Below are 14,605 nucleotides of genomic sequence, written 5' to 3'. Positions count from 1 at the left end.
AAATGGGCCAGTTCATTTCATTTTGGATTACCAAAAAATGATAATTGCTTGCCCACAGTTCAACTAAGAATTGATGAAATTTTGCAAGCCCTGTATGAAGTATGAAATGTTGTCAGTTTTTATTTATTCTGTTCAGTCTTAGGACCAGTCCTTAAGAGCGTCGATCCTTAGGACTATCATCGCTAGAACTAATTAAAAAAAAAATACATGAAGCTTAGAAAAGTATCAACGACTGAATTTTATAAGTTTTTGGGACTGAACTGGACCGCACTGAGACTTAACTCTAGTCTTCAGTCTTAAATAAGGACCCCACACAAAAATGCATTCAGAAGCATCCACAGGATTATATTGGGGGGGGCTTGGTTTTTTTTTCCCCAAAAAATCAAAAAATTAAATTTTGTTGAAAAAAAATATTAGAAATTAAAACATTAAATTTTTATAAAAAATCCATAATCTATAGTTATTCATCCCAAGTGAATTTTTTTTAGAAAAATTTAAAAAAAATCTAAAGCTATTCTCAAAAAATCAATTTTTTTGAAAAATTAAAAAAATTCATAGCTATTCTCAAAAAGTTTACAAAACCCACAGCTAAAAAAATTCTAATTTTTAAATTTCAAAAATCCCTAGCTGTTTACAGAAAATTCTTATTATTTTTTGAATTTGAAAAATTAAATTAAATTTCAAATATTAAAGTTTTTCAAAAACATTTCAAATATTAAAGTTTTTCAGAACAATTCAAGTATTAAAGTTTTTCAAAACAATTCAAATATTAAAGTTTTTGAAAAAAAAATCATATATTAAATTTTCTACTAATAATTAAAAAAATCCTTCATTTCCTTAATCTGCAGACGCCCCTGACATTTACTTTACTTCTTGCCAAATATTTTGCGTATACTAAATTTTACAACACTAGCAATTTTTCTCATTGGTTTAATGGATATATATAACATGATAGTACTATTATCTAAAATAGGTCAATCCATCATGTTGAAATAAGGAAGCGCTCCATCTCTCTCTCTGTATATGTACGTATAATAGTTTCATATATAAAAGTTTGTAGCAACAATGTTTAAATAATCAAAATGATAAGAATAATTCAATAAAGCATCATCCAGGAATTGCATTCAATCTATTTAACAAGAACAAATATGTACATACAAACACTCATAGTATTATTTGCTTCTTAATGATGATAAGTAAGGCAATCATTCAAATGGTGCACAGAGACAAAAATAAAGAATAAAAAAAAAAGTTCCGAAAAAAAACAGCTTTAGTTTGTTTCAACAAATAATAATTTTATAGGAGAAAATAATAAAGGGATAATATTTTCCATTAAACTCACATCATTTATAGGACAAACCCTGTTACTAAGAAAGCTCCATAAATCCGTAGCGCCATCCGGTTTTTCTTAAGTGATATATATATTTTTTTTTAATATAGAAGTATTTATCTTTCTAAATGTAACATCCAATCTATAGAAAAAAGTAACGTTAAGCTCGAATGAAACTACCCTTTATGGGATGTTTGTTTGGGAGCAATAACATGGATTTTTCAATTGTTTCAGAAATGAAAGGAACTCATTTTAAATACGGATATAATTTAAAATTGATTACACTAGTCAATATAATTTTAACTTTTTTTTTCTCCCTTGAATCAAGATGTGCGTGATCCTGATTTTTTTACTTCATAAACCATAAAAATCATCTTTATAACATAAAATTTCTCTTTTTACAGCATTCAGAGTACTTTATTGAAAAATATGTTTGTACAAAATTACCATGTGTTCCATTAAAATCTGAACACTTTGGATTTTAAAATTCAACAAGCTATAATTTATTAATTAACAATAGAATTTCAACAAAATTAATACAATAAATAGATGTGTGTCGGAGCTCTCTTATGCTCTTAATGCCACCTCCTGGAAGCCATCATTACCGCTAATGATGGCTTCCAGGAGGTGGCAGAAGGCCTGGCACCCGTAGCGGATATAGTCCTCTGTCATGGCGTCTCAGTGCTGTCTAACAGTGGCTTTGAGGGCCTCGATGTTTCTATGACGGACAAAGCATCCATTCCCCTTGACATGCCCCCAAAATATGTTGTAAAGGGGTTTAGGGGGCCAAAAGTGTGATAAAAGAGTTCAAAAGAACACGAAAGATGCAATAAAACAGTCTTACAACGGAGCAGATGGGTTTCTTTCATTGTTGGTGTCGAAAGTGGTCTCTTCACACACCACTTTTTTGATAGCTTTTAATGAAATCCCGAGATTTCTTGCATGGACCCTCATGGACTTGAGCGGATTGGCCTGGGCCAATCCCCTCAAGTCCGGGTTCAATTACGGGTTCAGTTGGCCTTTTTGACATAGCCCTTCATCCTTTCCAACGTTTTGGACTTGTTGCCGGACAGTGGTCCTGGAGACATCCAACTGCTTGGAGAGGGCGAATGGAAATTCGTCGATCACCAAGGGCGTCCGCAGGATTATATTGGGAACAGAGGGCTTGGTTTTTCGAAAAATTTAAACTTTTGCTCCAGGACCTAAGTTGATTGATAGACCTTTAATAGAAAATAATTCCTAAAAAAAAACTCTTTGCGTTTTCTCCTGGTAATTTTTTATACCACATCAATAATTTGGTTTTCATATACCATGATTTTTCAAAAATTCCTTGACTTGGTGGGGAGCTAAAGCTCATTCAGCACCCCACCCCCCTGAATCACCCCTGATCAAGTTCAAGTGTCATTTTCTCGACTTGTACGTAAGCTAGAGAGCTCAAGTTTTTTTGGTCAAGTGTAACTCCCTTTTTGACTTTAAAATGAAATTAGGTGAGATCCATTTTAATTAAATTTTTTTTTAGTGAATGTTATTTTTATTTTCATTACAGATAAGGCAGAACTCGTCGATGGATTTAACGTTCTGATGAGAAAATGCTTAGAACAAATCATATTCAAAATGACCAACAATAATGATAAAGGCTCACAAATCTTGAGTTGCTTACTTATTAGGAAAGACTTGTAATATGAAGTTTTTTTTATGGTTTAAATATTTCTTACTCTCTCTTGAAGAGTTACATCAGTTGCCCTGATTTTTTCATTCTTGATGTCATGTCAGGGAGTTAATTTTTTTCCTAAAACAAAAAGTAAAAAACTCAGATATCACCCAAAACCATCTGATGACATCGGCTCAAACTTTGGTGAAGAAGGCTGATATTTGCAGCTTGGAAATTATTGAGAAGAAAAAAGTGATCTTCGCATTTGAGCAAACCCTTAACGCTTTATCTAAAAAACCAATACACATTAAGGTAATTTATTTATAAATAACGTACTCCTTGCAAGAGCTTACCTATCAAAAAGAGTTGACTCTCTATTGAGTAGAGAAAAGATTTATATGCTCATAAGGGATGAAGTTTATACTACAATGCAAGTACAATTTCACCACTTTTCAAGTGTTGGTGGATCATAAGAGGATACAATTCAAATAAAACCATCTCATGCAGAGTAATTCAGATATTGACGAAGATTTGACCTTTTTAACTAAAAAAGTCACCAAATTGGGATTTGAAGTAATTGGTTTTGGAGCAAACTATCACACATCAAATATTAAGCAAGACTTGTGCAAAGGAGAGCTCAAATGGTCCATTTCAAATTTTATATTTTAGCAATTGGAAAAAAGAAACAGTTTTTGAATGTCCAAATTTTGGTGGCAAACAAATCGACTCTCCCAATTAGATCCATATTTTTGAAATCTATCGGATCGATTCTGTAAATAGTCTAACGATGGTATATCGTTTCAATGAAAAAGCTCTTAATCCAACATTAAACGAAAAAACAAACGTGAAACATTTTGATATCATATTTCATCAAAGTATAATAAGTGAGACGCAGTATTATTATGAAAAAGGCCATCCTGAATTTAAATCTACTCTTAATTTCTTAAAATTCATAAGGAAGTGGTGGAATATTATCAATGTTAGGAGCTTCAGAAAATTTGTATCATGGATTCAATGCTGGTTTGAGGATTCAAAGAAAAAAAATTATAAATTTCTACGACTAAAGAAACCTTTGAGGGCAACTTCCTCATCTTTGGATGCTGCTACTTGCTACTCGCTAAATGAAAAGGGGTTTAATTTTTTTGTCCGGGAAATTTCTAAGTGATTGCATTGAGCAGCGATTTGACTAATATTGAAGCATGAGTGGCTGCAATTACTATATTACAATCCGACAGTTACTTCAATCAGAAAAGGGTATCAGACTCGGGGCATTGTGAAGTACACTTTGTTGTCAATTCGAGACCTTAAAAAACATTGGAAGAGTCTATAAAGATAGCTGAGTGAAAATGTGTGGGGTATATATTGTCGTTTTTCTTGAATATTTGGATGACATAGTAGTTCCTGTTACAATCGAAGACGAATCTTAAAAAAAAAGGAATTTATTCCTTATTGCCGGCAAATTAAAAGAATATAATTTTGAACCTAAAAAAAAGAATTATTTTCTTATTTTTTCTCTATAAATGTTCATTTGACCAAAAAGTCACACCACTGCCTATGTTGTTATGTACCTAACTATAGGTGTGTATTTAAAGTAAATTCTTAATATTCTCTTCTACTTATTTAGGTACGTTTCGTTTTGTTATGATGGTTCTTGTACGCCTCTTCTTTTAACGTGTAGTCCTTATATTCATGTATTCCTAGCTCCTATTATTAACACTAATTGTCCTGGGACTATATAAAAGGGGGTTAACATGTCATTTTCAAGCTATACCCTTGTAGGTGTGAAAAAAAAAGCAAAAAAACATCCACATATCTTTAATATAATACGGTGGACTACTATTAGTTGTTTTGTAAATTTGAACAACTGCAACTAAATCAATTATGAGTTCTGTTCAATTTTCTGTAAATGAGGAAACACCATTACATATATACTTAATTAATACTAAATATAATAATAGTTAGTACTAGGTATATTCTAATAATAAAAAACCCATCAGTATAGTGAAGAAATCAATAATATATTAAGAATAAGTGGATATTATTTACTAAACATGAAATGTTTATTTGAAAAACATAAACTAACAATAAAATTTTCAAATGTCAAATATCTTGAATATAGAGTTTAATGAATTATCTTGCTAATTAAATCAAATATGATGCATTAAATACGCCTCTCTTGCCTTTTGATTTTTAATATTATCTCCAAAGAGAGTTATCTTTTTTAGTAAATATTGGGATAATACTTGGGAAATCAATTTTTCTAAAGCATCCCCACTTTCATATTGCTTGGAATAGTTTGTCATGCAGTCCAATAATATGAAGTATTTTGAAATTTCTACTCGTCTGACAACAATCACAATAACGAAATAGTATTAGCATGTCCAAAATAAAACTGAATGAATCAATCAAATAAAATAACGTGGAACTCATAAATAGGGAATGTAAATATTGTAAAATATCAGTGATGTTTTATTATTTTTTCAATCAAAACTCAAACAATCATATTATTATTTTGTTACATTTTAACTACTGTTTTAAGTAAAACAACCTATAATTAGTTAGTATGGCAAACATTTAATCATTTAATTATTTGTGTAGATATTCTAGATCTTTGTGAGAGTAATATTCCATAATGGCGAGAAGCACTTTGGCTGTTTAGAAGAAAATTCTTATATCAATAAGTTTGGGAATTACAAAGGCATTCAGATATTCCAACAAAAGTTTACAGAAGTAATGAAGTCTGTTATATATTTGGAAAAAACACATAATCTCTTAAAAGACCCAATTATCTTATATTATCTGTAATTAATATATTTCTGTGGAGATCTTAGTCCTTCGTAAGAGGATTATTCCAATATGGTGATAAGCAATTTGGCTGTTTAGAAGAAGATTCTCGATTCAATACGTTTGGGAATTGCCAACATATTCCAATATAGGTCTATAGAAGTTCAGAAATAATATCCTATATTAATTTTATAAAACATAATCACTTAAAAGTTCGAAATAACAATTTATATGAAATAAGAGAATAGAATATGCTTTGCGGACCGAAATATCGAAAAAGAGAAGAACATTATCTTTACGAATCTAGAATCATGTACCACTTGTTTTCCAATGACAAAAGAAGCACAGTATTAATACGGAAATCAGACGTGAACTTGAAGTGTCCAGGTTTTATAATTATTCCTATAGACCGTATCTCACGAAGTCCAACTTAAAAAAGGAATTGATATAAATGTGATTAAGATGAGGGATTTCTGCGTTATGTAGATCAAAAACACTGCATGACACTTATTAATAAAATAGTTTTCTTATAGTAAGAGACGATGCAGAGTTGACTTTCAAGAATTTCAAAGGAGGAGCTGTGAATGGAGGATGATAAATTTCTTCGTTCCTCACTGGGTCTTTCAGAGGATTATTCTGTCTTTTTATGGAACTCGTTAGTTCTTATATGTAGAAGTATAAAAAGATTCAGTTGAAGATCTAGAGGAATTTATTTATAGGGGCAATTATAACGAGATCAGAAGTCACTATAAAAGACCTTAATATGAAGTGGTACCTGTATAATGAACGATCCTTCCAGTAAAGGTGATTAGATCTGCCGAGTGAAGCACTTGCTCAAGGGATCTAACCTTAAGAGTCGAGATCCATTGAACAGCCCATTCCATTGAAGAAAAAGGGGCACGTTTACTAAAATCTACCATCATCACTTTCTCTTTCTAATTATTCTTCCTTTCTTTTCTATCTCTGTCTTTCTATACCAAGAACTTTTTTCCCTAGACAAGATATTAAATATGCTGTACATAGAAAACTATAGATATAGGAAATGAATGAATTAGATACTAAAAAATTTTATTTTTCTAATTTGAATTTGAATGAGTATGAATCATTGAAGTAGCTAAGAATGAATGATACTAATTTATATGTTTTCAATATAAGACCGAGATATTTTTAATCACCACTTCCACCACCCTGATAAACATAAAACAACAATTTTTGATATATATATTAAAGTTTTATTTATATCATAATATTTAAATTAAATAAGTAAAGTAAGATAGACGTTTAAAATATAAATCCATAATAACACGCAGATATTTTCTTTAATATCCTTAAGTCAACTTCCGATAAACATTTAATATACTTTACCTATTAACAAGGTTAATAGAAATACAAGGTTATACTATAACGCGTTTACGACTGAGGTTTGACTTCCACCACGCTTTTAGTCTTGACGTTATAGTAAATGAGTGGTTGTGTGTGTTGCCAAAATCTGTTTTTCTTGACCAACAGTCTGTACTATACATTGAATTGAAAATTCTAGCAATGGTGACGTCATAGACTATGAATGGTTGTGTGTTTTGTCAAAATCCGTCTGTCTTGCCAAGCAGTCGGTACATACATCAGATTGAAAATTCTGGAAAGCCCCATCACATGATGATCTAACCTTGTATTTCTATTAACCTTGACCTATTGAGATAAAAAAATATATAGTCTTTGTAAAGCAATAACATAATTTATTATTACCTTTTAATTACCAAGTATTCAACTCTTTATTTTTTTTTTGTCTGATTATCAGAGGCTCAAAGAAGCAATAGTAACTAATCTGTGTTTTCTCTTCCATCCCTTTACTCGTACATACGCTCATAGCGGATATAGCCCAATAATATGATCCAAATGTGATCAAAAACTTTATCTTTTGAGAATTTCTTTCGCCTCATATACTCTGGGAAATATGTGGGAAAGAGATATCTTGAAGTGTTAAAAACACCTAGCTTACGCATCATGCCCTTGACTCAACTCCATAAAGACTCAATAGTCTGAGTATGAGCTCCAGTCAAGGGATCCAAATAATTTATCTTATGTACCACAGTAAAGTGTTGCATACCTAAGGAATATACCCGCCTATAGGACGCCCAATCGTTGGACATGACAGTAGTTCTGAGTTCGACGTACTTTGCGATGAGTGGCAACAGATTAGCCGCTGTTCGGTCTTCAACTTCAACAATGACACAATCCCCACTGTCACTATCAACCCCCCAACCCAGTGGCCAACTTGGTGCCTACTTATATGATACTTCGTCTTTCTGAACTTGGATTCGTCGATCTCAACAACGTGCCCAAGCCCATCTAAACTTAAAGGATGGTTTTCAAAATATTTTTACAAATTTCACGCAAAAATTATACCAGTACTATTGATTAATGGACGTTCTTGCTCGCCTTGCTATGGATCCAGGCAATTTGGCATCTATGGATTGAATAGTAAAGGAACTAATATGCTCATAAAATAAGAAAGGAATGACTGAAACTAATGAACTAACAAACCATAAAAGTAATTGCCTTGCAAATAAGATGAGGTCAGGAGGGATTTTATTCCCTTCATATCAGTTCAACTTCAATACACAAATCCAAAAGAAGAAAAAGATTATTGTTATTTTTCTTTTAGGAGTCATAGGAATGAGAAGAAGAAGAAATAATCGAGAGGCAAAGATTTCTTTAATTTTATTTGTTTTTTTCCTCTCATACTTTTGACTCTTCCCAGATATGTCAGTGAATGAGTTTCTCTGCCAAAATACATAAAAAGAAATTACAAATGATAATAAATAGAAGATAATAAAAAAAAAGAACAATGATCGGAAAATGAGAGTAAAAAAATAAATCAGGAGGAGAATAAATTCCTCTAATTTATACCTAGGATATTTATTTTTGCTTAATTATATGTATTTTACAAAATCAACAAAATGATACTTTTGGTAAGCTCCATAGGTTAGATATCTGATATCTTCGTCAAGGAGCTGAAAATTATGTGGACTGTACTTCTTTGCCTGTAAAAAAAGAAAACTTCGGCGGCATAAAATAAAGACTTTGCTTCGCTTGTCTATGTACTAAATAACGTTTGCATGACAGTGGACGAACATATCTACCAGCTCAAGGACGGCAACGCCAACTGGCCACCTCGTAGATACGATTTGACTCCGTTGAACTATTTTTTGTGGCAAACCGTCAAGGATAAATGTTACACCAACACTCCAGAGACGATTGACGATTTGAAACACGAAATTAGAATTGCAGCTATGTAAGCTCACACAATCAAAAATGTATTGAAAAATTGGGTCGACAGAATGGGCTACTGTAAGGCCAGCCACGGCGGCTATATGAATGAAGTGGTGTTCCATCATTAACCGGAATGTTGAGGCTTTCAAATAAAAAAAAAGTTATTGAAAAATATCCATTTGTCTTTTTTTATAGCAATATCAAAAAGAAAAAGTTTCGTGGGCCACTCTTTATTTTAAAAGAAAAATATTGAAGGAAGGTGCATATAGGACATAAAAATAGCAAGACAATAAATACATACTAAAAACAAACGTGAGAAAGAAAATTATTCACAAGATATAAACTCAATGTTGGAGTAGGGAGGGGGGTGGGGGCAAGTTTGTGTAATACATATGTCTCTTATATAATTTATTATCGTTCCTTTATGCTGAAACAGTAATGGTATTTGAATATATGATATATCTCATCGCAGGTCATCTTATAAATAGGAAAAAAAAACTAACTATTAATAATAAGAATATCTAAGAACAAGGAATGAATAACAACCACGGACCAAGCAGTTACAAAGGCTAATTGGAGTACCAATAGAAGTGTTAGAATAGAATGAAAAAATCGTTTAGCCACAATGAGGTGATTCTGGCTTATTTTGATTATTCAACATTGATCATAAGTCAATGTTATTTATATGCACCACTAGGAGTGCTAAGATGAGATCCTAGAAGGGGAAGAATACAAAGACGTCATGAAGGAATTAAATTAGAATTGACAAAAGTGGATAGGATTATTAATATTGTCAATTTCAATTTTGAAGTAGTAGATTAAATGCTTAGTTGTACATATAATAGCAACCAAGGTGATTAATATTAGCGTTGTTGGTAGTATCTAGGATGAGATTGTCCAACCCAAATGAAGAACATGAATTGTTATGAAACATATCTGGATATGCTGGGGGATTTCTCTTAATATAGTTGAAGTCAGGTAAACCAATGGGGGTAATTGCTATAAATACTACCATAGTTCGAGAAAGATGGATAAGTATAGTAGTTCCAATTCGAAGGGTTATTTGTGTTTGTTCTTGCTCTCTTTTTATGTTTACTTCTCCATTGCCTGGTACCCTTACCAGGTATTTCTGGTTGATGGGAGGCTCGGATACAATGGATCTTGCACCTTTTTTGAAGATTGAGGAGTTTTGGTTGACTTGATATCTAAGTTCCGATCAAATATGGGCAAGGGACAAGGGTTTTCATTAGCAACAGTGTTTTCAGTAATTGAAGTCCCATTTATCAGGTTAGAGTCTGCGTCCCAGGAGGCTCCTTAAAAAGTGTGGGGTTGGTTAAATGTACCGGCTTGTCCATAAAATATTGAATCATGGGCTCAAACACCAGTCCATCTGTATCTGAAGAAGTAATGCGATCAGTTGGGGTATAAGGAGTAGATAAAACTGATTGATAAGAGCTAAATGTGTCCGAATCTATTGAGTAAGAAGGTGTAATGTTTAGACTTGTTCTTATAGGTACTGAATATGTATTTATATTGGTTGTTTAAGTCTTAAGTTAAAGGTATGTCTGTTAAGGTTTGAATTAGTTCAGAGTTAGTGACATCCAACGCGTAATTATTGGCGGAAATATCAACATTTTGTGTTGGTACTTTGTATTTGTATTGGCACTAAAGTCAGAAGACTGAGAAAAATCAGTCTGGATTTGTCGTGATTTAGACACAATTTAGTAATTAGTGATGGTTGAGACATTAGCATGTTCGACCAGCATTGTTTGTGAATTGTGAATAAGGGTCAATTGTTGTGGTCAACTTATTAAATGATCAATCACCAATAAAGATATTGGCTTGGATTACATGGTTTATACTAAACCCCAGATTCACAAGGTTATGATTCAGACTTTCCAAAATAGATGGCCACCTTGACATTGCATTATTTTTAACCAGTTCATCCTTCCTGGATGACGTGCCTGTTTGGTAAATCCTCAATATATTATTTCTCACTACACCTAATGCCTTGACAGAGTGTTTCGCTTTATTAAGATTAACCATTATTATAATGAACTTTGGGTTGCAGGTTAGAAGTGTATGTATTGCAGTCCCAAAATGAGTGGCGGTGAATTGTGGAATGACTTAAGAGAGATTAATGAAAAAGATATACTTTTACTTCACTTTTATTACTGTAATTAGAGGTGAGGTAGTAATGAGATAACCGTTTGGATGATTTCAACCAAAGTTAATAGCTTAAGTAGAGTTGAGATCAAAGAAGCCTCTGAAAAAGATGCACTTTCACTTGAAAAAATATCCTAAAGAGACAGGGAGTATTGGCAAAGAAGTTGGCGTGGTAGATGCCTTGATGATTTCAATGTGGTTAACTGTATAAGACGGGAAAAGTGACAAACTCAAATTGACATAAATAATAATAACCAACGTAATAAAAAAACGATCAATAACAATCCACAGGGATAACTTATAAGAAAATTGAAAGGTCAGATCATGTATATATTGGAATGGGTAGAATTGGCAAATAGGTGCCTATTATGAAGCTTTCAATCATAGATAACTGTAAAAGATGTGTAAAAGAACAAAAACAATACAGTTGACAAATAAAAATAATGACAAAAGAATGAAAAGAAAACAAAAGGATCAAATGCAAACAACGAAACAAATAGTACATGAAAATTGAAGAGGTCAGAAATAGATAAATAAAGAAAAAATCAGCACTTTAAATTTAAAGGCAAGCCAGTAATTATCAGGCTTATACAAGGGAATTTACCAACTTTTAAAAATAACTTGAAGTGATATGAATAAACAATGGGTAATATCAATGTTATTGTTTAGACTAGAATTCCTCAACTGACAGATTTACCATGTGTAGACGAGCACACACTATAAAAGCAGGCCCACAAAACCGAAAAATAACACAATGAAAAAATGGTCAATAGAATGCAAGAGGCCCTGCTGGCAAATAAATTTGAGATCCTTGCCAAAGGGAAGTAAATATCCAGGACCCCAAGGTCAAATAAACGACTGTTTACTTCAATAAAAAAAAATAGCACTTGCCAAAAAAAAGTGCATAAAGAAAAAAGAGCACATGCAACTGTCTCAGGATATGAAAGAAAAATTTGAGTGGAAATATTTATTTAGTAAACGGCACGTAACTTTAATGAATAAAACTACGTGGTGTTTTATGAATAAAAAGTACGTACTGTTAAATAAATAAAACTACGTACCGTTTAATAAATACTTAAGCGTTATACTTTTGCCAGTCATTGTTTCAACCGTTAAAAAAAAGTATAGTTAAGAAAATTATAATAAATTATAATACTATCAAAATGTTGAATTATTAATTTAGACGACAAAAGCCTATGCTAATTAGTAAATTTATATTGAATTTATAAATTTAAATATACCCTCCCTAACTAATCTATCACCCTGTAATCTTCACACCCTTCCAGGGAAGTCATTCTCATGATATTTCCGTAGATGCCAAATTGTTATTAGAGTTTATGCAATTTACGGTCCTAATAGGTGGGCCGATAATGTATTTTCTATATTGGCAACGGATAACGTTAAAGAAATACCATAATAGTCCGGAATTTGAATGTAACAAGACAACCCAACCCGGAAGAGATTCTGTAAAATACAATGTTTCCAGTAATAGAAGCAATTTTGCAAAAAAATGATTACGTAGTTCTAACTTGAAGACGTTAGTCTCTACCTGAACGCAGAGTAGCCTTTAATTCCTAAGTCACAAGCCTTGGATTTTTTTTTCTAGGCGCACGGAGAATATTGACTCTGAGAAGCAACAATGTTTGACATAACAAGGGACTGAAATAGACTCTTACTCCTCAAACATTAATATGTGTACAGAGTACATAAAAGCTATTTCTTCTTCCTTTTGTCTTGAATAGAATAAAATTTAGCAGCTTAAATATGTCCCACAGAAAAGTTTTATGAGGAAGAAAATAGCCAAGGGCATTCAATATGCCGTTCAGGATGCTATAGATAATTCAAAAAACAACAATAAGGACTTTGTGGTGTTACTTATCGACTTCCAAATAACTTTTGGCACCATATTTCCACAGATTTATTCACATATACCTCCTTCATAACGGATTCTCGATGAGTTTGGTAAGTATGATTAGAACGATTCTCAAGTTCTCATTGGCTAAAATCCCTTCTTCTCACTGCTTTGAAGATCCGTCATGTGTGTAAGCAAGGACAATCTGTATCTCCTTTACTTTTTTAATTGCTATAGATTGGCTCCAACAATGGGTCGAAAGCATGTCTATCTTTAAAGATCCCCATTTGGTTTTACTATAAGCGGGCAATTTAACTGTATTTTCTTCTAATACAGTGGCCGAGATCATTAATTCTGTAAGGAGAACTTCGAACATCCCAAAATTATTTACGTGAAACTCAAGTTTAACCGTTAACATAAATAAGAAAGAATTACTTACATTACAAAAGGAATCGATGAAGGGATTCTGTCCATCCAAGAATGCTTGGACCCTGCAACATAATTAGAAATAAATATAAAAAGGAAAGCTTTTGGAATTCAGAGCAACTCTAAACTTATTGTATACGCCGTTGTACAATCAATTACAAAGTATGATTATGTGTTTATATAACCATTGGATATAATTAAAATTTGGAATTCTATCCTAGTAATTTCTCGTAGAGACTAATTTACTGAGATTTTTCCAATATTCCAAGAGAGTAAGACAGATTGTAGGAAATCCAGCAAAGCTTTTTTTGGTGTTATAGTAGACTATATGTGGATATGCGTCTATCAGTGTACTCCAATATCTGAATAGGGCCTTGGTTGAATAAGTATTGAAAAGTTGTAAAATTTTATTTGGTTTGTGAGGCTAAGAACTATTAGGAGTAACTGGGATATACCATAAGACCAAAGAAAGATGAAATAGTAAGCATAAAATATTATATGGATAATTATGTGGTAATAAGCATTAGTTTCTAAGATGATATCTTTTTTAGTAACATAATAAAATATAAGAAAATGACTCTCTGGGGTAATATGAGACACATTAATTGGAGTAATAATGGCCATGGCTTTATTGATGTTTCTGATATTGTCATGTAGCCTATATGAAGCCTAACAAACACTTGTTGCACACGTTAAATGTGCTGTCTAAGTCATTTTATCAATCGTATAAAATATAATACACTATATCATCTGTTTATGAACTACTTCCTGATTAGTAGCTAAATAGAAACAATAAATCAATTTAGTTCCATTTATATTAATGCAAAATGGTGAATATTACCCTGAACATTGGGGTTATATGGGATAATTGTACGGTTTTTTTAAAAAAACATTGAACTTTGAATATTTTTGATTGTGGAGATAAGTTCTTTTTTTTTAAATACAGAACATGAAGGTACATCTACTGTGAGAGTTATAGCTACATGACATTTATAAATTAAAAAATATGGCTTCAACGTTTCGATGTGCAGCCAGAAAGAAAAGTCGAGGGGATTGACATCCGGACTATATGGCGACCACATTCTCCTGTCCCAGAAATATTTGTTGTTGTGAGAAGAGGTCCCAT

Source organism: Lepeophtheirus salmonis, chromosome 2, assembly GCF_016086655.4.
Source record: "Lepeophtheirus salmonis chromosome 2, UVic_Lsal_1.4, whole genome shotgun sequence".
Lineage (NCBI taxonomy): Eukaryota > Metazoa > Arthropoda > Copepoda > Siphonostomatoida > Caligidae > Lepeophtheirus > Lepeophtheirus salmonis.
The sequence above is the reverse complement of the archived record's forward strand: the minus strand, read 5'-3'. Positions refer to the sequence as shown.